Source organism: Ursus maritimus, unplaced genomic scaffold, assembly GCF_017311325.1.
Source record: "Ursus maritimus isolate PB19 unplaced genomic scaffold, ASM1731132v1 scaffold_11, whole genome shotgun sequence".
Lineage (NCBI taxonomy): Eukaryota > Metazoa > Chordata > Mammalia > Carnivora > Ursidae > Ursus > Ursus maritimus.
Window position 1 is genome coordinate 15,249,918 of NW_024423453.1, and position 23,532 is coordinate 15,273,449.

The 23,532-nt window shown below is 36.8% G+C and overlaps 1 pseudogene; it reads right to left on the reverse strand.

The window, feature by feature from the left end:
• Positions 1-415: 415 nt before the first annotated feature.
• Positions 416-23,532, reverse strand: part of LOC103661844 — a 25,994-nt pseudogene continuing 2,877 nt past the window's right edge.

The following is a 23,532-nucleotide window of genomic DNA, read 5'->3' on the forward strand; positions in this document are numbered from 1 at the left end:
TTTACATTTCACTCAGTGTCAATTTGTAGATATCTATTTCTAAAACTCTCATTTCCCGTTGTCATTGTTCCAGCATGCCTGACAGTATCTGAAATGCCAGAAAAATAATTCCTTCTACATGATTTATTAGAAAACACCCGATTACCTATTTTAAATGCTGTATGCCACTTATTTATGAACACTGAGATTTCCCAGGCCATCATAGACTTTGAAAGCCTGGCCACCTCAAGCACAAGCAAAAATGTGAGAAGATGCTGCTTTGTGATTCTAGACACATCTATGATATTGCTGGATGCACTGATTCTCTCCATAGCAGTCAATGAATAGCAGTGAGCTAGAAAAAAGATTCACGCGAAGGTCGCTTCTCTTCACTCTGGACTAGTAACAATACTTAATCAGCATGATTAGAGGAACACTGACCTTCATTCTACAGATCCTGCTGTCTGCACTGAGACAGAAATGCATTTCTTGCTTCACTTTCTCTATTACTACAATTTTAGTATTTGGTTTTACCCATTTGCAAAGTATCTGGGTAGCCAGCACTAACTGATTGATTATCTGCAGAAGTCTTTGGATGCCAATCACTCCACATTCAAAAGTATTTATTGCCTACTACATGCCTGTTCTAGACAATAAGGATAGACCAGTAAACAAAACAGATGGGCCTACCTTTCATCCAATATGTTCAGAAAAATAGATGCTTCTTGCTTCCCACATTATTGCTGCTTTCAGAATCTTCCCTAAACCTGTCCTATGTCTGCACTCTCTTTCCCAGCTAAATTCCTTCCTGCATAAATCCCTGTCACTGTAGAAAGGTGACTAGCTTTAAACTCTTTTTAGCAGGGATTTGGAGGTTTGTAATCTACACTGTTCTAGTAGAGATTCCTAATTTAAATGATCAAATTTCACTACATGGATAAGGCAGTCTTGCCCTAATTTACAGAATGGTAGCAATCCCCATGATTTAGTCATCTCTCCATCTTCATATAGTTAGGGTTGGCGATGCTTGAATTGGAATATAGATTTGGAGTGAGGGAAGGGAGAATTTTACAAGATATCTACTCCTTGCTGTTTTGCCATCAACAATACGGCCAGGTAATAGAAACGCACAATTTCTCTCATTTGTTAAGACTTCGGACATTTTGATTTACACTTCCACGTAAAAGACAGCACACATCTTTGAAGAGGGACTACTCTTAAAATCAAACTACCGATAGTTTGGTACCACTTTAAACTGACAAAAAAAAAAAAAAAAGGAAAGGAAAGGAAAGGAAAGGAAAGAAAAGAGAAGAAAAGAAAAGAAAAAAGAAAAGAAAACAGCCCAACTGTCTGTCTGCCGTAGATGCATGAATAAATTGTGGATTTATGCAACAGAATACCATACAGCAATGAGAGAGGGCAAACTACAAGCATACTCCACGATATGGATCAATTCGCACACAAAATGTTGAGCAACAGAAGTCAGAGCCAAAAAGAGTATATACTGTAATGATTCCCTTTACATAAAGTTCAAATATTGACAGAACTCATCTACGGTATTAGAATAGTGGCTACCCATGGTGGGGGCAGGGGCAGTAACAACAAAGGTATGAGGGAAGTTTCAGGGCTGCTGATTATATTCTGTTTCTTGACCTGAGAGCTGGTTCCACAGATGTGTTCTTTTCCTGAGAAATCATTAATATGTAAACTTAAAACATGTATTTTCCCACATGCATTTTATACTTCAATAACATTTATAAAAATAAAACCATCATTTTAAATACCTAAACAAATTTTCTAATGTAAGGTGATATAATGATCAATCATAAATGAGAAACAACAGATGCACCTTTAACGATTTCTCACAACATGACACAAATACCTGGGGACATCTGCAGCAGTGAAATTTTTTTCCCCCTCAAGTCAACAAGGAAGTTATTTTTAAAGTACTTGGGAAGTTCCTCCTCCACCCCTCAGATGGGAAGGCTCAGAGAAGGGAATCATCACTACAGCCACCCTCTAAGCCATAATGGAATTCTTGAAGGTTGCAGACCCTGCAGAAGTAGACAAAGGTTGTGGCGACCACTAGGACATGGAAAATCTGATGAGACTGGAACCATATGCCAAATTTTCCAGGAAGTGCTCAGGAATTCGAGCAACATACAAGCCAGCTCCAGTGAGGTACATCACAGGCTTGAGGAAGAACCAGTCCATCTGGCCCACTGCGGTAGCCTTGACAAAGCCCTCAGCAATAGTCAAGTGCATGGTAGGCAAACACCACTCAAGCCAAGTCCCAGGAACACTCCTGCTCTTGTCTGCCAGTGCTTAGGAGAGGAAAATTGGTCCCACTGTGCCACAATGATGGCAGAAATGCCCAGGACACAGATGATGGAGAGGTAGATGAACCACGGCTGTGGGGAGCAGTAGAAGGAGTAACAGAGCCAGGGGACAAAGCTTCCCATCATCAGTAGGGCAATCCCTGAATAATTTAGTTTGGCAAAAAGTCCAAGAGACTCTCTCTGAATGACAATAGATGGTTTGAAAGAGCCAGGAGAAGCTGAGGTAGAGCACTGCACCCAAAAGAACATCCCTGAAACCACCTTCTCCTACAGAGGGACCATGAAGTATGTATTTGGTCTGACCATGGTCAAGATTCCCCAAAAGAGAAAGAGCACAAAACCAAGTAGATGGGTCCAGATGTTGCCAGTTTCTGTATGGCTGCAGAAAATGCTCTTAAAGCAAGCCAGGAAGGACAGAGGTGGTCTACGGCCGTGTAGCAAGTAGTCATTTTCCTTCAGCCAGTGGGAGAGTACGTCATATGGGATGACCCTCCAGCATCCCCTCCAAGACTTTCTACACAAACTCCTCCATCTTCCCCATGGCATGGTGGGCTTGCAGGGGAAGTGTCAGTATCCGCACCTCCTCCTCCTCTTCCTGGGGCACTGGGCATGCTTGGTCTTCCTCAGTGGCTGAGGGCTGGCTCTGCTGGGGGCCACGGTCCCCTGCACTGTATACCCCGGCCCTGGAGGAGGCCTGCTGAGCAGCCCCAGATCTTCAGCACCCTCCCCTGCAGCAGCAAAATTAAGCCTTACCTAATGACTGAAAATCAGTGACTGTGGAGAAATTAATCTACCAAAAGCCTTTATAATGATAGTCAAGAAAACAGAAAAGTTGGATGGTGTGAAAATCAATGTAAAAGTGGAAGCAATTTTCACTGCATTTTTATATTTGAGAACTAATTTCAAAATGTATAGATTAACAATTTAAGTAGCTGTATGTATTATAATGGCATTGACCATCAGACTCAGATTATCTAATTACACATTACCCATTCACTCTAACATTAAAAATAAATTTGAAGAATGACAGTTTTGGTATGCAATATTATAAAAGAGAACTTAATCACATTCTACATCTAAAATAAAAAAAGGCTTTCAGAACATGGCTAGGTACAAGGAGACTCTTCTCCTAGAAGAGTCTAGAAAACAGCGTGAAAGAGGAAGAAATGAGACTAAAACAGAAGATACCAGGATACTAACACTGTGAGAGCCCATGGTCACCTCATCTCTTGCCTCATTTCTCTTTCCACCAAGGGCATTTTATGTTCCAAATATACCTAAGGAATTTCATTTTCCCAAACTCGTCATGCTCTATGATGTCAAGTGGCCCCTCTTCATTGCATGTATTCCCCACTCTTAGCTACCTAACAAACATTGACTTTAAATTCTGACTCCACTTGGCTTTCTGAAGCTTTTTCTAAACCCCCACATTTCTCCTCTTCCCTTGCTGGAACGCACAACTGTTCCTTCCGTGCCCACACACTACTCTCCACACATTATTGTCACAGCCACTTTATTATACTTATGGGACTTATTTTTATACTTGCTTTGTCCCCAGGTCATTCAAGTGTTAGAGTAATAGTTAGCAGGCACCTCTGACTCATTTTTGCAGCCATGACCACGGAGCACAGTGTCCATATCACTTAATATATCCCAGACATAGATAGTGTTCAGCAAAGATTTCTTGAATTCATGAACCGGCTCTCAGAATACTATTCAACTGAAAAATCTAACATGCTCAGATTAAATCTACTATGGCAGAGAACATGAATTTAGTAAGTTTTAGAGCAAAGTTTTAAAAGACTCTGGGTTTTTAAGACTTCATTCCAGAGTTATGGGCGTTAAGGAGTTCTTTCTGACACACATCCATCAATTAAGGATGGTGAGTAAGTAAAAGGGTGTTGAATCTTCACATGCAAACAATTTAATGTCACTTGTCACATCAATTTATAGCTTAAGAGATTTGAAACACATCATAGAATACAAAAAACAGTTCTGAGTTCCCTGAACAGTCCTAGGATGTAGATTAGAATGAAAAAAACACCTAATTTTTCTTTCTAAGACTATTTCACAATCCAATCCTTCAGCCCCACCCATAGAGAATCATTTTTTTTTAAAGATTTGTATTTATTTATTTGAGAAAGCGAGGGGCAAAGAGAGAGGGAGAAGCAGGCTCCCCACGGAGCAGGGAGTCCAACGCAGGGCTCAATTCCAGGACCTTGGGATCGTGACCTGAGCCGACAGCAGACACTTAACCAACTGAGCCACCCAGCTACTCCCAATCATTCTTTTAAGTTTAAAGTATAACTGTGTGTTCTTGACAAAGGTATGAGGTTGTTTTCATTTGCTGTGTTTATAGTTTAAGTCAAAAACTGAGGTTTTTGCTTGGAGTCCTTTTTTTCTGATATCATCATTTAGAACATTAAATTCTGTCCAAAGTATGACTTTAAATACTGCCCACAAATGATTATATATTGAGTTTCCATTGAAAGTGTGTTATTTAGTTTCCAATATTTTGAGATTTTTCAGATATCTTTCTGTGATTGACTACTGATTAATTCCACTGTGGTTAGAGAACATACTTGGGATGACTTGGATCTTTTTAAATTTATTGAGACTTGTATTATGGCCCAGTGTATAATCTATTTTCATAACTCTTCCCTGTGCACTTGAAAAGGATGCCTTTTCTACTGTTAGTTTGAGTGTTCTATAAATGTCCATTAGGTCAAGTTAGTTGATAAAATGGTTTAAGTAGTTTATATCCTTATTGCTTTTCTATTCTAGCCAAATAGAAATACCGAAATCTACAACTATAATGATTTTGTTGTCTATTTCTCCTTGGATTTTTGTCAGTTTCTTGCTTCATATATTTTGAAGCTCTGTTAATAGCTGCATAAACATTTAAGATTGTTACATCCTCTTGATGAATTGACACCTTTATCATTCTGAAAAGGCCCTCTTTATCCCTGATAATAGTTTAATCTAAAATCTACTTTATCTGATAGGAATATAACAGTCCAGCTTTCTTTGGATTAGAATTAGCATGGTTTCTCTAACTCATCCTTTAGTCTTAATCTATGTTTGTCTATATGTTTTAAATGGGTTTCTTATAGACGGCATATAGTCGGGTCTTCTATTGTTCCAGTCTGACAATTTTGCCTTTAATTGGTGGGCTCAGACCACTTATATTTAAAGTGATTATCACTTTTGTTGGATTTAAAATCTATCATCTTACAATTTATTTTCTATTTGTGTCATCAAGTCTGCCTCCAAGAGAGACGATCCCACTTCATACATGCTATGAGAATCTTATAATAATATACAGAGTTCTTGGGTTTTGTCTTTGTTGCCACACTTTCCTTCTACATATGTAATAAACTCCAAAATACATTATATCGCTTTTGCTTTAAACAGTCAATTATCCTTTAAAGAGATTTAAATAACAAGAAAAAAGTTTATGTTTACCCACATGGTTACTATCTCTAGTGCCCTTCATTTATTCGGGTAGCTCCAAATTTCCATCTGGTATCATTTTCCTTCTGCTTCCAAGATTTTCTTTAACATTTTTTTTTAAGATTTTATTTATTTATTTGACAGAGAGAGAGAGCGAGCCAGCGAGAGAGGGAACACAAGCAGGGGGAGTGGGAGAGGAAGAAGCAGCCTCCCAGCAGGAGAGCCTGACATGGGGCTCCATCCCAGAACTCCGGGATCACACCTTGAGCCGAAGGGAGACGCTTAACGGCTGAGCCACCCAGGTGCCCCTCTTTAACTTTTTTTTTTTTTTTTTTTTTTGGATATTGAATGTGACTGACTGATTTATTTATTTATTTATTTATTTTGATGTAAAGTTCGATGTTTCATTAGTTGCGTATAACACCCAGTGCACTATGCAACACATGCCCTCCTTACTACCCATCACCAGCCTATCTCCTTCCCCCACCCCCCTCCCCCCTGAAGACCTCAGTTTGTTTCTTCAACATTTTTATACTGCAGATCTACTACTGATAAATTATTTCAGTTTTTGTATGTTTGGAGAGGTCTTTGTTCTCATTTTTGAAAGGTAGTTTCACAAGTATCTAAAGTTGGTTGGCAATATTTTCTTTCAGTCTCTAAAGTTTTGCTCCACTTCTACACTGTGTTGTTTCTGATGAAGACTCTGCTATGAACTTTACATTTCTCTGTACATAAGGAGTCTTTCTGGTTGTTTTTAAAGATTTTTCTCTTTATCATCATTTTTAAGCAATTTGATTCTAATGTGTCTCAGTGTGGTTTCATGTTTCTTGTGCTGGGGGCTGAGCATCTAGAATCTTAACTCAGGGTTCCACCTGGGGGAACTTTCCCTGCATGGTGACCTGGAAACTCTCCATCTAGTATGATGAGGAAGTAGGGGGGCTTGTCTCTTGTTTCCTGCCTCTTGAGGATTACTGTTTCTTGTTTCAAAGTTTTGTATCTTAAGTTACTGTATATATTTCAAAGGGTATTGAAACCAACTTTTGAACATCATTTTCTCATATATTTTTTCCCAACTGTTAGTTGTTTAGAGGAAAAGGTAAATCCAGTCCCTGCTACCCCATCCAATTGGAAGCAGAAGTCCCATTTTTATGGTTCATAGTAGCATAATGACATGTCATTTTAATTCACATTTTTCAAACTATAAATGAGCTTGAGTATGTCTTCATGCACATGGTGGCCTTTTCGTCTCCTTCTCTGTAAATTGACTATTGGTGTCTTTTGTTCATTTTTCATTTGTTTTTTGGGGAGCTTATTTTTCAGCTTCTTGAATATTTTAGGTATTAATTCCTAATCAATTTTATACATCCAAAATATTACTCCCATTCCATAATCTGTTCCTTAAGTATTTATTAATAACCATTCCACTCTGCAACTGCTTAACAACTATCTATCAGGGAAAACCTCTTGATTTTTATTCAATTAAAATCATAAATTTGTTGCACAATTTGGTTTTAAGGGTTTAACAAATTCTCTGATTTGCCCTAGTTTACAAAGACTCTCCAACATATTCTCCTACTAATTTTGTCTTTATGTTTAAGTCTTTAACTCATCTTGAGGCTGATTGCTATATGTGGTGTCAGATATTTTATTCCAAATAGTGTCCTTTATCAATTACTTAATGTATCTCTCCTTTCCCCATTTATTTGTGGTGCCATATTTTTGTATCTTCACTTACTGTAAAAAAAAAAAATGCACTTTTGTTTTAAGAAGGGATTTTTTTTGTCTAATGGTCAGCTGTTGAGCCAATACCTCATTGTTGCTATTATGTTGGCTTTATAGTTTTTTTTTAGTCACAATAGCTAATAGGTATCAAGACCTCAAATAAATCCAGGTGGAATTCTGACTGTGGAGAATTTACTTCTTTATGCTATTGAATCATCCCTTTATTTGTTCAGATCAACGTTTATGTCTTTTATTGGTGCTGTAACATTTTATTGAGTTTTACATGTTCTTGGTTAAATAAATTATTTGATATATTAAATTATTTTTCACTTATGAATGCTATTTCAGCTTTATTGTATTGTTATTTGGTTCCTGTTGGTATAGAGAAATTGTTGGCTCAGTAGGGAGCCTGCTTCTCCCTCTGCCTGCTGCTCCCCCTGCTTGTGCTCGCTCTCGCTCTCTCACTGACAAATAAATAAAAATAAAATAAAAAGATTTTTATATATAATTTTACCACGTTGAGGAAGTCCCCTTCTATTCCTAACTTACTTTTAAAATGTTGTTTATTTTAGAGAGGGAGAGAGAAAATGTGAGAAATGAAAGAAAAACACTAAAGGTGTTTTTTGTTTTGTTTTGTTGTTTTGTTTTGTTTTTATTTGCCTATGAATGTGAGAGAGAGAGAGAGGGTGGGGAAGGGGAGAGGAGAAGCAGAGGGAGAGAGAGAATCCTAAGCAGCTCCACACACAGCGCAGTGCCCAACACGAGGCTCCGTCTCACAACCCTGAGAACATGAGCTGAGCTGAAATCAAGTCAGACACTTAACCGACTGAGCCCCCAGGCACCCCTAAGAATTTATTTTAAATTGTCATTCCATTTTGAGTGCATTTTTCTGTATCAGCTGAGATGCTTTCTATATTAATATTTTAATGTGGTGAATTACACTGATAGCTTTGAGGAAAAATCATCCTTGCATAACTAAAATAGAGCCTACGTGATGATGTATTCTGGTTCACACAGTTGGATTCAATACCACAAGACTCCCTCACATTACCCTTTTAAGCCACAAACATTCCCTCCCACTGAAAACCACTAAGATGTTCTCCATTTCTATAATTTTGTCAGTAGGCTATATAAAGGGAATCCTATAGTATGTGACTTTTTCATTTTTTTCACACAGCATAATACCCTTTAGAGCCATCCAAATTTTTTACATGTGTTAGTAGTTTATTCCTTTACATTGCTGAGTAGTATTCTGTGGTAGCGATGTACCATAGTTCATTTTTAACTATTTGTAGTTGTTTTTTCTATTAAATTGTGGACAGTTTCTAGTTTGGGGATCTTATGAATAAAACTGTTATAAACATTTGTGTACATGGTCCTGCATGAAAATAAGTCTTCATTTCTATGAAATAAACATTCAAGAGTACAATTGCTGGTTCTTATGGTAAATCCATTCTTAGTTTTGAAAATAATTGCCAAACTACTTTCCAGCATGACTATACCATTTTACATTCTCCCCTGCAATGTATGAGGGATGCAGTTTCTCTACATGCTTGACAGCATTTGGTATTATCACTACTTTTTATTAGAGCCATCCTGATACATGTCTAGTGATATCTCATTACAGTTTTAATTTTCATTTCTCTAATGGCAAATGATGTTAAACATCTTTTCACTTGTTTTTTTGTCATCTGTATATGCTCTGTGGTGAAAAAACTGTTGTCTTGTGCCCAATTTTCTAATTGGATTGTTTGTCTTCTTAATATTGGGTTTTGAGAGTGTAATATATTCTAGATATTAGATCTCTGCTGGGTATGTGACTTAGAAATATTTCCTCCCAGTCTGCAATTTGTCTTTTTATTCTTTTAACAGGGTAATTCACAGAGCAGAGCTTTTTGTTTTTGATTACATACAATTAATCAGTTTTTCCTCTTACGGATCATGCTTTTGGTGTCAAGTCTAAAAACTCTGCTTAGCTCTATAACTTGAATATTTTTTCCTATAGTCTTTTCTAGAATGTTTATAATTTACATTTTATATTTTGAGTCCATGATCTATCTTTTTTTAATAATAATGTTTTTTATTATATTATGTTAGTCACCATACAGTACATCCCTAGTTTTTGATGTAAAGTTCCATGATTCATTACTTGTGTATAACACCCAGTGCACCATGCAATACGTGCCCTCCTTAATACCCATCATCAGCCTATCCCATTCCCCCACTCCCCTCCCCTCTGAAGCCCTCAGTTTGTTTCCCAGAGTCCATAGTCTGTCATGGTTCATTCCCCCTTCTGTTTACTCCCCCCCTTCTTCTTCCCTTTCTTCTCCTACCGATCTTCCTACTTCTTATGTTCCATAAATGAGTGAAACCATATGATAATTGTCTTTCTCTGCTTGACTTATTTCGCTTAGCATTATCTCCTCCAGTCCTGTCCATGTTGCTGCAAATGTTGTATAATCATTCTTTCTGATGGCTGAGTAATATTCCATTGTATATATGGACCACATCTTCTTAATCCAGTCATCTGCTGAAGGGCATCTCGGCTCCTTCCACGATTTAGCTATTGTGGACAATGCTGCCATGATCTATCCTGAGTTAACTTTTGTGGAAGGTGTGAAGTTTAGATTGAGGTGTGTTTTTTGTTTTGTTTTTTTGTTTTTGTTTTTATTTGCCTATGAGTGTCCAATTGCCTATTGGCTTTTTAAGTCAATCATAAACATTTGGCAAACTTACTGAATTCTGTTGTTAATAATAATAGTTTGTTGTTCATTCTAATGCTTTCCTATGTAACATTATAGTCTGCAAATCAGAAGTTTTACTTCTGCCAATATTTACTTATTTTTTCCTTTGTAGCATTAGCCAGAACCTATCACTCAGTATTAAACTGTTATAAGAACAAGCAGATTTTTCTTATCCTTGATCCTAAAGAGGAGGCATCTAAGTTTCTCCATTAAGTATAATATTGGCTGTAAGATTTTGATAAATAACTTTCACTACATCAAGGAATCTACCTTCTATTTCTAATGTCCTTTAAAATTTTATTTTAAATAACTATTGTACCATATGAAGTGCATTTTCCGTATCAGTAATTATTTTTCTATGTCAACATTTTAATGTGATAAATTACATTGATAAATTTCTGATGTAAAATTATCCTTGTATAACTAAGAGCACATTTGATCATGTTTTTTGGTCCACACAATTGGATTTCATTAGCTAATATTTAAGATTTTGTCCCTCTATAGAAGTGAAAAGGGTCTATAATTTTCTTGCATTTTTGGACTTAGGATTTCATTTGCTTCATATTATAAGGTAAGCAACTTAGGTCCTTTTTTGTTTTCTAGAATAACTTAAATAAGAAAGGAATTACTCTTGAAAAAAATCAGTAGAACACATCTATAAAAACAATGGCTTTGAGGTATTTTTAACTTAACATTCATTGGTTAACTCAAGTCTCTCTGTCTCTCTCTGTCTCTTTTGCACCAATTTGGGTGGCACCGTCTGCAAGAACTTTCCTTGGATTCAGTCTGGTATGCAATATAGCGGATCAATAAGAAAGTCCATCCTTGTAGGGTTCCATGAAGATTACAGGCAGTATGAGAAAAATGTGTCCCCATTTACTCTGCCAAGATTCTGGACTCATCACCAGGACATTCCCAAGGGCTTGGGGTGGACTAGGCAAGCCCAAAGACCTGCAGGGTCTTGCTGGTCTCTAGCTGTTGAAGCATATAGCAAACTGGCTGTAAGGACGACATTTGCTTTTATACTACTGTTCTAGTGTAGCACGCTCGCTATTTTATTTCGCCCACTCAGAGTTGGTTTCCAAATCACTTTCTTATATTCCACAACTTTCTTATGCTGGCTGCTTTAGTATATACCTTCTCCTAGTTTATTTTTCATAGATTATTTATTGCTAGCAATTAATAACTTTCCTCAAGTCCAAAACATCTTCTGCCTCTAATTACACCTGGACAGCGGTTATGAGAGGTTCCCAATTGGAGAAGGTATACAACTTAGTGTGACTGCATCAGATTCTTATCTGTCTGCCCTGATCATTGCCTATTCTCCAATTCCATTCACTTACCTACAAAATTAATAGTAATAATAATTTAAAGGATTGCTTTTGTTCGAAGTAGATTACTTCCCTTCAAATTCTCATTTTTCTAGCGCGTAACTGAACCATAGCAATTTGCCCACGCAGTAGCTTGTTTTTACCTCATTATTTATAATCTGAAATCATGCTACAGCACCGTATTTCTCCCTGGAATTCCCTCAAATAAAAAGCCATGTGTGGTACAAAATTGAGTTTGTGGTATACACATTTACTTGGCCTGTTTTATAGCATAGGAAACAAAATTTAGTACTATAAATAGCACTTTTTAAGTAAATTTCATTGCATTAAGCACTAAAATTGCTGTTGGACTACTGGCACATGGTAAAATTCTCCTGACTGCCACTCAGTGCATTGGGTTATTCATAAAATAAAGAAATGACAAATAAGATAGAAGGCCTCTGCAGCTGAGTAGAGAAGAAAATAAGCTGGAGTCCTTGTGATCTTTTGTTTTCTGCTCTGTGACCCCTTGAGTACAGTATCCTTGAATAGACATTAAGAAGGAAACTAATTTCAGAGAAAGAACATTTTCCATTGATTCAAAATTTTAAAATATTGCTTATTTTCCATCAATAAAATACATCATAAAATCTTCAATCCTACTGATAATTACTCATTCAAAATTATATTAAATGTCTACTATTGGCAGGTACTATGTTCACTCCTAGAAAAATTCAAAGATGAGCACATCATTGTTCTGCCTCTATGAGCTTATGGGCGAATTAAGGAGCAAGGTTAAGGAATAAATACTTCTGGGGTGTCTGGGTGGCTCAGTCGGTTAAGTGACTGCCTTCAGCTCAGGTCATGATCCCAGGATCCTGGGATCAATTCCCGCATTAGGTTCCCTGCTCAGCAGGAGAGTCTGCTTCTCCTTCTGCTTCTCTCTCTCTCTCTCTCATGAATAAATGAATAAAATCATTTAAAAAAAATAGTATGCTGTGTTTCCAAAATAGAATGGAGTGACAAAGCATTTAAAATTTCATTTCCTTATGGAAACCACAAATTCAAAATGATCATAACCAGGCAACTATACATCTTAACAATTTGGAAAAAAAAAAAAAGCAGAGAATTTGTCTATTACTGCAAATGCAAAAAATAAGAGCATGGTCCATATGCAAAGCTGCTGTTGAGGAGCTCCAAATCCACAGCTATTCATCATTATCTATCAATTCCATGGAGCCTTGCTTCCTGGGGTTAATAAAAACCAGACAGGAAAACAGAAAAGCTGTAAGAAATCCTTCTGAAAGCCTCTGAAAATAGAGTATCAAAACCACAGATGGTCATTCAGATAAATTGCTGGGCTGATAGTACATATGAGGAATGATAGCACTTCCTGAACACAGTAATGAGGAAATCAAAATTAATATTCAGAAGTAAGAAAGAATGGCAAGGTAGTCAGGGTCTAGGAGAAGCTGTCTGCTGAGGACTGACTACCACTACTGCCCATTTGCCCAAGTTTGGCTTTTCTGGGGGCATTCTGAGAGAAAATTATCATTAACCTCAGTCACTAAGTCTATTAGTCAGGGTTCTCCAGAGAAACACTAATAGGAGGGAGATAGAGATAGATAGGCATGAAAAATGAGAAAGAGAGAGAGAGGGAGAGAAAGTTATTTTAAGGAATCGTCTCATCCAATTGCAGGAGTAGGCAAGTCTGAAATTTGTACCGCAAGTCAGTGCACTGGAAATTCAGATAACAGCTGATATTACAGTCTTGAGTCCAAATTCCACTGAGCAGAAGGCTTTTGACCTTTCAAATACATTTCTATGTTATAGTCTTGAGAATTTTTTCTATTTTGGGAAATCTCAGTGTTTGTTCTATTAAGGCCTTCAACGGGTTGAATGAGGTTCACCCGCCTGGCTTATGGAGGATAATCTGGTTTATTTGAGCTACTGATTTAAATGTTAATCACATCTAGGGGCGCTTGGGTGGCTCAGTTGGTTGAGCAGCCAGGCCTTGATCTTGGGGTTCAGGGATAGAGCCCCACATGGCTCCAGGCTCAGTGAGGAGTCTGCTTCAGGATTCTCTCTCCCCCTCTGCCCTTCCCCCACCCCTCTCTAATAAATAAGTACATCTTTTTTAAAAAGTAAAAAGTAAATGTTAATCACATCTAAAAAATACCTCCACAGTAGCACCTACACTGGTGTTTGACCAAACATTTGAACACTGTAGCCTAGGCAAATTGACGCATAAAACTGGCCAACACACTAACTCATATTTGGTTTATGTTTTTGGGTTTTGAATGCCCTGGCTATATCTCTAAGGCATGGAATCACTTCACAGTATTTGGTAAGTGCCTCAAATTTATCTCCTTTCCAAGGGAAAGCATTAGATTTTTTTTAATGTAGATCTGATATTTAGCCAGTCGCTATTCACTTATCCATCATATCATTCTGTTAACTATTGTTAATAGTTGTTAATTATTTTGAATATCAGTTAGTTGCACAGATATTTGTGCTAACATTTAGATTTTTCTTTTAAAAAGGGTAATTGGGGGCGCCTGGGTAGCGCAGTCGTTAAAGCGTCTGCCTTCGGCTCAGGGCGTGATCCCGGCGTTCCGGGATCGAGTCCCACATCGGGCTCCTCTGCTGGGAGCCTGCTTCTTCCTCTCTCACTCGCTTGCTGTGTTCCCTCTCTCGCTGGCTGTCTCTCTGTCACATAAATAAATAAAATCTTTAAAAATAAATAAATAAATAAATAAAAAAAATAAAAAGGGTAATTGCTTAAGCTGTCATTAACATGTAGAATTTTAAGTATTCCTCCAGTCAACATAGGAATTTCCCCAGTGAGCACCAGGGAATTTACTGATAGAGCCTTTTGCTCCCCTTAGGAGGACTACCCTGCCTGAAACAATGGATTCTTTGCTAATAATTTCCTTTTTTCCACCTCCTCTCTACCTTTAAAATCCTTTCCTTTTCTGTAGTCCTCTGGAGCTCGCTTCTACGTGGTAGATGGAATGCTGCCCAATTTACAATCAATTAATAAAAACAATTAGGTCTTAAAATTGTACTCAGTTGAATTTTTATTTAACAGTTCCTTTTTTTTCTGGCTTTTTTATGGGGAATTTCTTTTAACTAGAATATATTACATTTTTATTCAGAAAAAAAGTCCATTTCTATTTAAGAAGGAAATGAGTATTATAAAAAGTTGAAGGGAATAAAGAAGGTACAGAGCAGATGAGTTGAGAAATATTTCCAAATATAAGAAATTAAATGGTAAAACAGAAAGAAAAGCAATAAAAGAAGTTACAAAATCAATGAAATCACTCTATATCCTCTGGGCACTCATTTAACATTTTGAGATATTCTAGCAATCGTTTTCAAGCGCCACAGTTTGGACAGCAATGTTTTGGAATTTCTAAGACTGGGTAACATTTCTAAACAAGATTAGAGGATCCTCAAACTGTCACAGAATTATAAAATAAATGTAATTATGATTAGGTTCTTGTTAACAGAAGAAACACTAGTCAGCAAGATTTGTTGCTCTTTTTTGCATACTTCCTGAGTGTTATATTTTTACGCAAATGTAAGTCTTGCAGAATAATTATAAAGTGATTTCAGTGATCTTGAAAAATCCACTCTGCTAGTTTATAAACATTTTATAATTTACTTCATTTGTTTGTGCAAGAAATGTTGTCAGGAAGAATCAAATATCAGGAGTTCAGGATTATATATAATGACTAAAATTAAGAGTGAAATTGGACACCCATATGTATCAAGTAAAATTCTAAATGAATTATAGAACTAAATATAAAGTCTAAAACTATAAAACTGCTAGAAGAAAACATAGGAGAAATTCTATGGCAGAGTCCTTTGCCCTTTTAGGCAAAGGGACATGAACCATAAAAGATATTTTAATTAAAAAGTTGAATACAAACCAAGAAAATATTTGAAAAACACATATCTGAGAAAGGACTGTTACACAAAATACATATTAAAAACTCTCAAATCTCAACAACAAGAAATTTTTTTAATGGACAAAATAGCTGAACAGATATTTCACTCAAAAAAAGCATAATAACTAAGCACTATATGGTCAGTGAAATGTTTAATTAAATTATCTTTTAATTAAAATATCTGTTAATAAAGACAGTGTCTTTCAATAAAGTCTAATTTATGAACTTTTTTCTTTTATGGTTCATGTCTTTCTGCCTAAAAAGACAAAGAATTCTTTACCTAACCCAAGCTCACAAAGAATTTTTCCTATGTTTTCTTCTAGAACTTTTATAGTTTTAGACTTTATAACTAAGTGAAATAAGTCAGTCAGAGAAAGACAAATACCATATGATTTCACTCATATGTGGAATTTAAGAAACAAAGCAAACAAGCAAAGGGGGAAGAAGAAAAGAAGAGAGAGAGAGAAAAGCCAAGAGTCAGGCTTTTAACTATAGGAAACAAACTGATGATTACCAGAGGGAGGTGGGATGAGTTAAACAGGTGATGGGGATTAAGGATTGTACTTGTGATGAGCACTGGGTGATGCATGGAAGTGTTGAATCACTACTGTTGTACACCTGAAACTAATATTACACTGTATGCTAACTAACTGTAATTAAATAAAAACTTAAAAAGAAAAAAGGCCATATGGTGGGGGTTCTTGAAGATGGTGGGATAGGAGGATCCCAAGCTCACCTTATCCCGTGGGATAACAGCCACATCAGCACAACTAACTCTGAAAATGACCTAACATTGGCAGCACAGCCTTTCCACTGTTAATCATAGAGAAGAGGCCACACTGAAAAGGGTAAGGAGAGCTTACCTTTGCTGACGTTGGGAACCAAACTCCCAGTAAGACCAACCACAAACAGGAGGGACACTTTAAAAAGCATCAGGCTTAGCTCCAGAAGAGCTGGAAGGTGGTAAGAAACTGAGTTCCCACCCTTAAAGAGAAAGCATAATGACCTCACCAAGACACTAGGAAGAGCAGTTTGAAACGTGCCTGGGGTACATGGGAAAGATTTATTTACTAATCTCAGAACATGTACTGAAGGGTCAGGGATCTTTAGGAAACTTCTCTGGTGGGCACCATTTCTTGCCCACCTCACCCTCCACAGCCTAAATAGCAGGACACTTGCAGGGACCAGCCCAAACACTCTCCACCTATCTTGTTAACACTGTGCACCCTGGGGCACATGGGTGGCTCAGTTGTTAAGCGTCTGCCTCCGGCTCAGGGCGTGATCCCAGCGTTCTGGGATCGAGCCCCACATTGGGCTCCCTGATCCACTGGAGAGCCTGCTTCTTCCCCTCCCACTCCTCCTGCTTGTGTTCCCTCTCTCGCTGGCTGCCTCTCTCTCTCTGTCAAATAAATAAATAAAATCTTAAAAAAACGAACAAACACTGTGCACCCAACCTCCATGTTCTCCTGTGGATCCACCATGGCCAGTCTGCCCCAATTGTCAGTTGTCCCTTCAAAGTAGTTCCTACCTCAAAATAACCAGCAAGCCACCCTGACAGAGATGGGTACCAGTCCAAAGTGACTCCTGCCCTTGGGAAAGGGGAAAATAACCACACATATCTGCGTGCTTCTAGTCCCACCAGCCAAATCTTATAGCTAACGGTGCAGGGAGAGTGCCCTGCCTATCAGTGTGACTGTAGCCCCAGAAGATGGACTGATAGCAGGTATCTGATCTGACTGCTGACAGAGATTTTTGTCCACCCACCAACAAAAATCTCTCAGGGGCAATACAGGGAGGGCTCCCTGCAAGAAAATGGGCTGAGGGCAGGTATCTAGTCTGACTGCTGAAACCACCCAGCTACAAGCCTGAGATGGCTCCAGACTGGCCCCTTAACATCAAAGGGACAGCCCACACAGGAGTCACCCCTGAAGCTCCTGGTTCTGATGAAGAGGGGGCATTGCGCTACAGGGCACCCCAGGATCTCTTCTTCAATAAGGCCTCTATTTTCAAGATTAAGAGATGTAGCTGAACTTCTATATATATATAAACAAACACAAATATTTACACAGAATGATGAGACAGAGGAATATGTCCCAAATGAAACAACAGGACAAAACCACAACAAAAGACCTAAATGAAAAGGAGATAAGTAATATACCTGATAAAGAATTCAAAGAAATGGTCATAAAGATACTCACTAGACTTGAGAAAAAAGTGAAGGATCTCAGTGAGACCTTCAACAAAGAGACAGAAAATACAAAAAAGAACCAGTTAGAGATGGAGACATCAAAAACTGAAATAAAAATACACTTAGAGGGAATCAATAGAAGAATAGAGTAGGCAGGAGAACAGATCAATGGCTTAGAAGACAGGGTAATGGAAAGCAATCAAGCTGAACAACAAAAAGAAAAAGGATAAAAACTTAGAATAGGTTAAGGAAACTCAGCAACATCATCAAGCATAATAACATTACTATTATAGGGATACCAGAAGAAGAAAAAAAAAAGAGAAGGGGACAGAAAATTTATTTGAAGAAATAATAGCTGAAAAATTCCCTAATCTGGGGGAGGAAACACATCCAGATTCAGGAGGCAAAGAGAGATCCTAATAAGATTAACCCAAGGAGGTCCAAACCAAGATACACAGTAATTAAAATGGCAAAAAGTAGTGGTAAAGACAGAATTTTTGGAATAGCAAGAGAAAAGAAAATGGCTTCACACAAAGGAAAACCCGTAAGGTTATAAACTGATTTTTGTGCAGAAACTTTGCAGACCAGAAGATAGTGACATGATATATTCAAAGTGGTGAAAGGAAAAAACTTGCAACCAAGAATACTCCATCCAGCAAGTTTATCATTTATAATACAAGGAGAGATATAGAGTTTCCCAGACAAACAAAAGTTAAAAGAATTTATCACCACTAAACCAGCTTTACAAGAAATATTAAAGAGAATTCTTTGAGTGGAAAGGAAAGATCATTAGTAGGAGTAAGAAAAGTAGGATCCACAAAAACACTAAAAATTAATATATCTATAAAAATAGTCAAGGGACTCTCAGAAGGGTTAAAGGTATGACACCATATACCTAAAACATGGGGAGGAGAGGAGTAAAGAATGGGTTCAAACATAAGCAACCATCAACTTGATAGACTGCCATATGCAGAAGATGATATATATAAATGAAATAGTAACCACAAATCAAAAACCAATAATAGATATTTTTTAAAAAGGAAGGAATCCAAGTATATCCCTAAAGAAAGTCAACCAACTATGAGAGAATAGACAAGAGAAGCAACAAAACTACCAAAAAAACATAAAACAAGTTAAAAAATTAAGTCATTAAGTACGTAATTATCAAAAATTACTTTAAATGCAAATAGAGGAAGTTTTCCAATCAAAGGACATAGAGTAACTGAATGGATAAAAAATAAAATGAGACCAATGTATATGCTGCCTATAAGAGACTCATATCAGACCTAACGACACACACAGATTGAAAGTGAAAGGATAAAAAAACATTTAACATGCAAATGGAAACAAAAAGAAAACTGGAGTAGCAATATTTATATCAGACAGAAGAGTCTTTAAAAGATGGACCATAGCAAGAGACAAAGAAGGGCACTTCATATTGATAAAGGGAAAAATCCAACAAGAGGATATAACAATTGTAAATATCTATGCATCCAACATGGGAGCATTAAATACATAAAGCAACTATTAATAAATATAAAGGAAGAAATTGACAGTAATACAACAATAGCAGGGGACTTTAACAATCCATTTACATCACTTGGTAGATTATCCAGATGGAAAATTAACATTAGATCTGACACATTAGATCAAATGGACATAACAGATACACATATAATATTGCATCTAAAACAATTGAATGCACACTCTTTTCAGTGTATGTGAAACATTCTGTAAGGTGGAGCACCTGGTAAGCCACAAAACAAGTCTCAATAAATTAAAAAAGATTGAACTCATATCATGCATCCTTTCTGACAACAATATGAACTAGAAATCAATTATAAGAAAGAAATCTAAAAATTACCCAAAAACATGGAGGCTAAGTAACATGCTACTACACAATGAACGAGCCAACCAAGAAATCAAAGAAAGAAATTAAAAAAAAAAAAAAACATGGAGACAAATGAAAATGAAAACACAAAATCTTTGGGTCCAAAATCTTTGAGATGCAGCAAAAGCAATTTTAAAAAGGAAGTTTATAGCAATACAGGCCTACCTCAAAAAGCAAGAGAAATTTCGAATAAACAACCTAACCTTATATCTAAAGGACCCAGAAAAAGATCAAAGCCCAAAGCTAGCAGAAGAAAGGAAATAATGAAGAGTAGAGCGGAAATTATAGAAATAGAGACTTTAAAAAAAAGAGAGAGAGAGACCAGTGAAACCAGGAGCTAGTTCTTTAAAAAGATAAACAAAAAAGATGAGCAAAATTGATAAACCAGTCTCATCCAGAAAGAGAGAGAGAGAGAGAGCACTCAAAATCAGAAATGAAGGAGAAATAACAATTGACATCACAGAAATATAAAGGATTATAGGAGAATATTATGAAAAATTATATGCCAACAAATTGGACAACCTGAGAAATGGATAAATTCCTAGAAACCTATAACCTTCCAAAACTGAATCAAGAAGAGAGAGAAAATTTGAAAAGACCAAGTACTAGCAAAAAAATGGAATCAATAAAAAAAAAAAAAACTCCCAACAAACAAGTCCAGGACCAGATGGCCTTGCAGGTGAATTCTACCAAACATTTAAAAAAGAGTTAATAATTTATTTTCAAATTATTGCCAAAAACAGAAAAGGAAGGAAAATTTCCAAATTCATTCTTACAAGGCTAGTATTATCCCGATACCAAAAACAGCCAGACACTACCAAAAAAAAAGAAAACTACAGGCCAGTATCTCTAATGAACATAGATGCAAAAATCCTCAACAAAATATTAGCAAACTGAATACAGCAATACATTCAAATATATTATTCACCATGATCAAGTAGGATTTATTCCAGGGACACCAAGGTGGTTCGATAATCACAAATCAATCAATGTGAAACATTACATTAATAAGAGAAAGGATAAAAACCATATGATAATCTCAATAGATGCAGAAAAAGCATTTGACAAAGTCAACATCCTTTGATAATAAAAATTCCCAACAAAGTAGGGTTACAGAGAACATACCTCAACATAATAAAGGCCATATATGACAAGCCCACAGCTAACATCATATTCAATGGTGAAAGTGGAAAGCTTTTCCTCTAATAACAACACTAAGATGCCCATTCTCAACACTTCTATTCAATATAGTATTAGAAGTCCTAGCCACAGCAATTAGGTAAGAAAAAGAAAAAGGCATCCAAATCAGAAAGGAAGAAGTAAAACGTACTCTTTGCAGATGGCATGATACTATATATAGAAAACCCAAAAACTCCACCAAAAAAAAAAAAAAAAATGTTTAATAAATAAATGAAGTAAAGTAGCAGGATATAAAAATCAACAAAGAAAAATCTGTGGCATTCCTAGAAACTAATAATGAATAATCAGGAAGATAAATTAAGAAAACAATCCCATTTACAATTATATCAAAAAGAATAAAATACCTAGGAATAATTTTTAAGATTTTATTTATTTATTTGACACAGAGAGAGAAAGCAGGGGAAGCATAAGAGGGAGAAGCAGGCTCCCCACTGAGCAGGGAGCCCTGCTTTCTGAACCTTAACGAATATTTAAAAATCAAGAGGTAATTCGGTTCTTGAAATTCACTGTTCTTCCCTTTACACTGAGCTGGAGTTCTTATAGACCTACATTTTGGGCATAAGTCACTAGTACTATGAGAACCCCATCAACCTGCAGTTAGTTGACTGACCTAGGGATTTCAGGATTGATTCAGAAATGATTAAAGAGGGAGGAAAAATAAAAAAACAATTGAGTGACCTACATGTCATTTCAACTGGGGAGAAAAAAGAAAATTGATTTTAAGGGCAATCTGTACATTATACATTGTAGAAAATTTAGAGTTGATTTGGAAAAGGCAATTTGATCACAGAAAGAGAGAAAGGAAGTAATGTTTTTGCAATATGGCTAGAGAAATGAATGAGAAAGTTGAGATGACATTACTCTCTGTCCAGGAGGTGTTAAAAAAAAAAATCAACCTGCTAAGTGTCTACCCAATATCTATTCTCCCTTTCTTACAACAAAAATCACTGAATTGTTGGGGTGACATAACAGAAAATAGACAGCACTAGTATCTGAAGACATGTTATTTGAGGCTTATCAAGATCAGCTGAAACAAATAGCTTTCTTTGGTGAGAGGCTTCCAGAAAGCTGTAGAATATCCTTTCATACAAAAAAAAATCGTATCAATAGCCTACAAATAATAATTTGGGAGGTCCAAATTTTATACAAAGCACCAGAAAGTGTCCATAACAGCAGCAATAAGTTTAACTAAAAATTAATTACTGTACCATATCTCCCAGCATTCCTTGCCGATATGATCTGTGGTATATAAACACAGGTCATTGGATGGGGCTTCTAGAAAAGTTCTTTAAGCAGGTCTGACTCATCTAGAAGGCATGTTATTTTTACTTTTCCCTTTTCATCCTTCTAAAATGCAGATTCAATAGCTAGAACCCCTTTGTGATCATGGAATGATCTTTTTTCTTTTAAAGTAATCTCTACACCCAAGATAGAGTTTGAACTCACAGCCACCGAGATCATGAGTCACATGCTCTACCAACTAAGCCAGCCAGGCACCCCGATCATGGAACGATTTTGAAAATGAAGCCACAAGTTAATGACAGAGAAACAGGAAGGTAGAAATCTGATTTCTGATGAAATCACGGAGTCACCCACCTGGTCCAAAACTAGCTAATTCCAGCCTTTGTGCCAAGTAAGAGGAAAGCAAGCTCCTTATCTTATTTAAGCCATTGGTTTTCAAGATTTCTTCTATGAGAAGGTGTTTGCAATTCCCAATTGGCTGACAGGGCTTGTGGGGCTAGAGGAGCTAAGTAAGATATTCTGTTAGCCTATTATAATGTATACAAGACTCTGAGAATCTAAGTCACAAGCAAATGCCCTTCATAATGAAAGAACCCACCTGAACATGTGGAGCTTTTCCTCTTACTTAATTATATTAATAAAGTATACCGCATTTTTTTATCTAAATAAATTTATATTGCCCTCCTTCACTTAAAGGTGGGATTTGAGTGGTGGTCTGAGATTTAAAATAAACCAACCCAGCTTTAAAACCTGGCTTTAGACCCAAAAGTGCAGAAAACAAACAAACAAAAAACTAGATACATTGGATTTCATCAAAATTAAAACTTCTGTATATAAAAGGATACTATCAAGAGAATGAAAAGATAACTCATGGGGGGGGGGCAGAATAATTGCAATCATATACCTTTCCTGGACTCTTACAGATGAGATGTCTAAAAGCTCCCACCCAAATTCAAGATGACAGGAAAAGAAAGAGATGTTGGAACTATTAAAATTAGAACTTTGGACAAGAAGCCTTATACAGCAAATACTCAGAAAAGGGACCATTCCTTAACTGGAGCAGGAGTCTCTGATTTTGGAGGAGGGACCCCATGGGGCACAGAGTCAGACTTCTCAGGAGGGATGCTTAATGGCAGCTTTGTGTCCCCAAAAGGCATGATTAGACCTAGTTCTTCAAAGGTTGGAAAATCTGCAAACTGCATTCAATTGCTTCTCTAAAAATAAAGTGTCAGTGATAGATTGAAGAAATGAGACTATTGTGATTTTAGCAAGAACCCAATTTGACAGCAAATAAGAAGGACCTTTTTCTTCTTTCTCCTCCAGGTTTGCAGTTCTCTCTAGTGCCCCCTTTTGTCAGAGTCTGAGAGCCAACTGGCATAGAAATCCTGTTAGCAGAATCCAGCCCTGATTATCACAAAGCAGAGACTCAATGTGAGTTTGGACTTGAGACGTATTAGCTGAATAGCCAGTGAAATCTACCCCTTTGGCTACTCAGCACCCAGTCACACTCT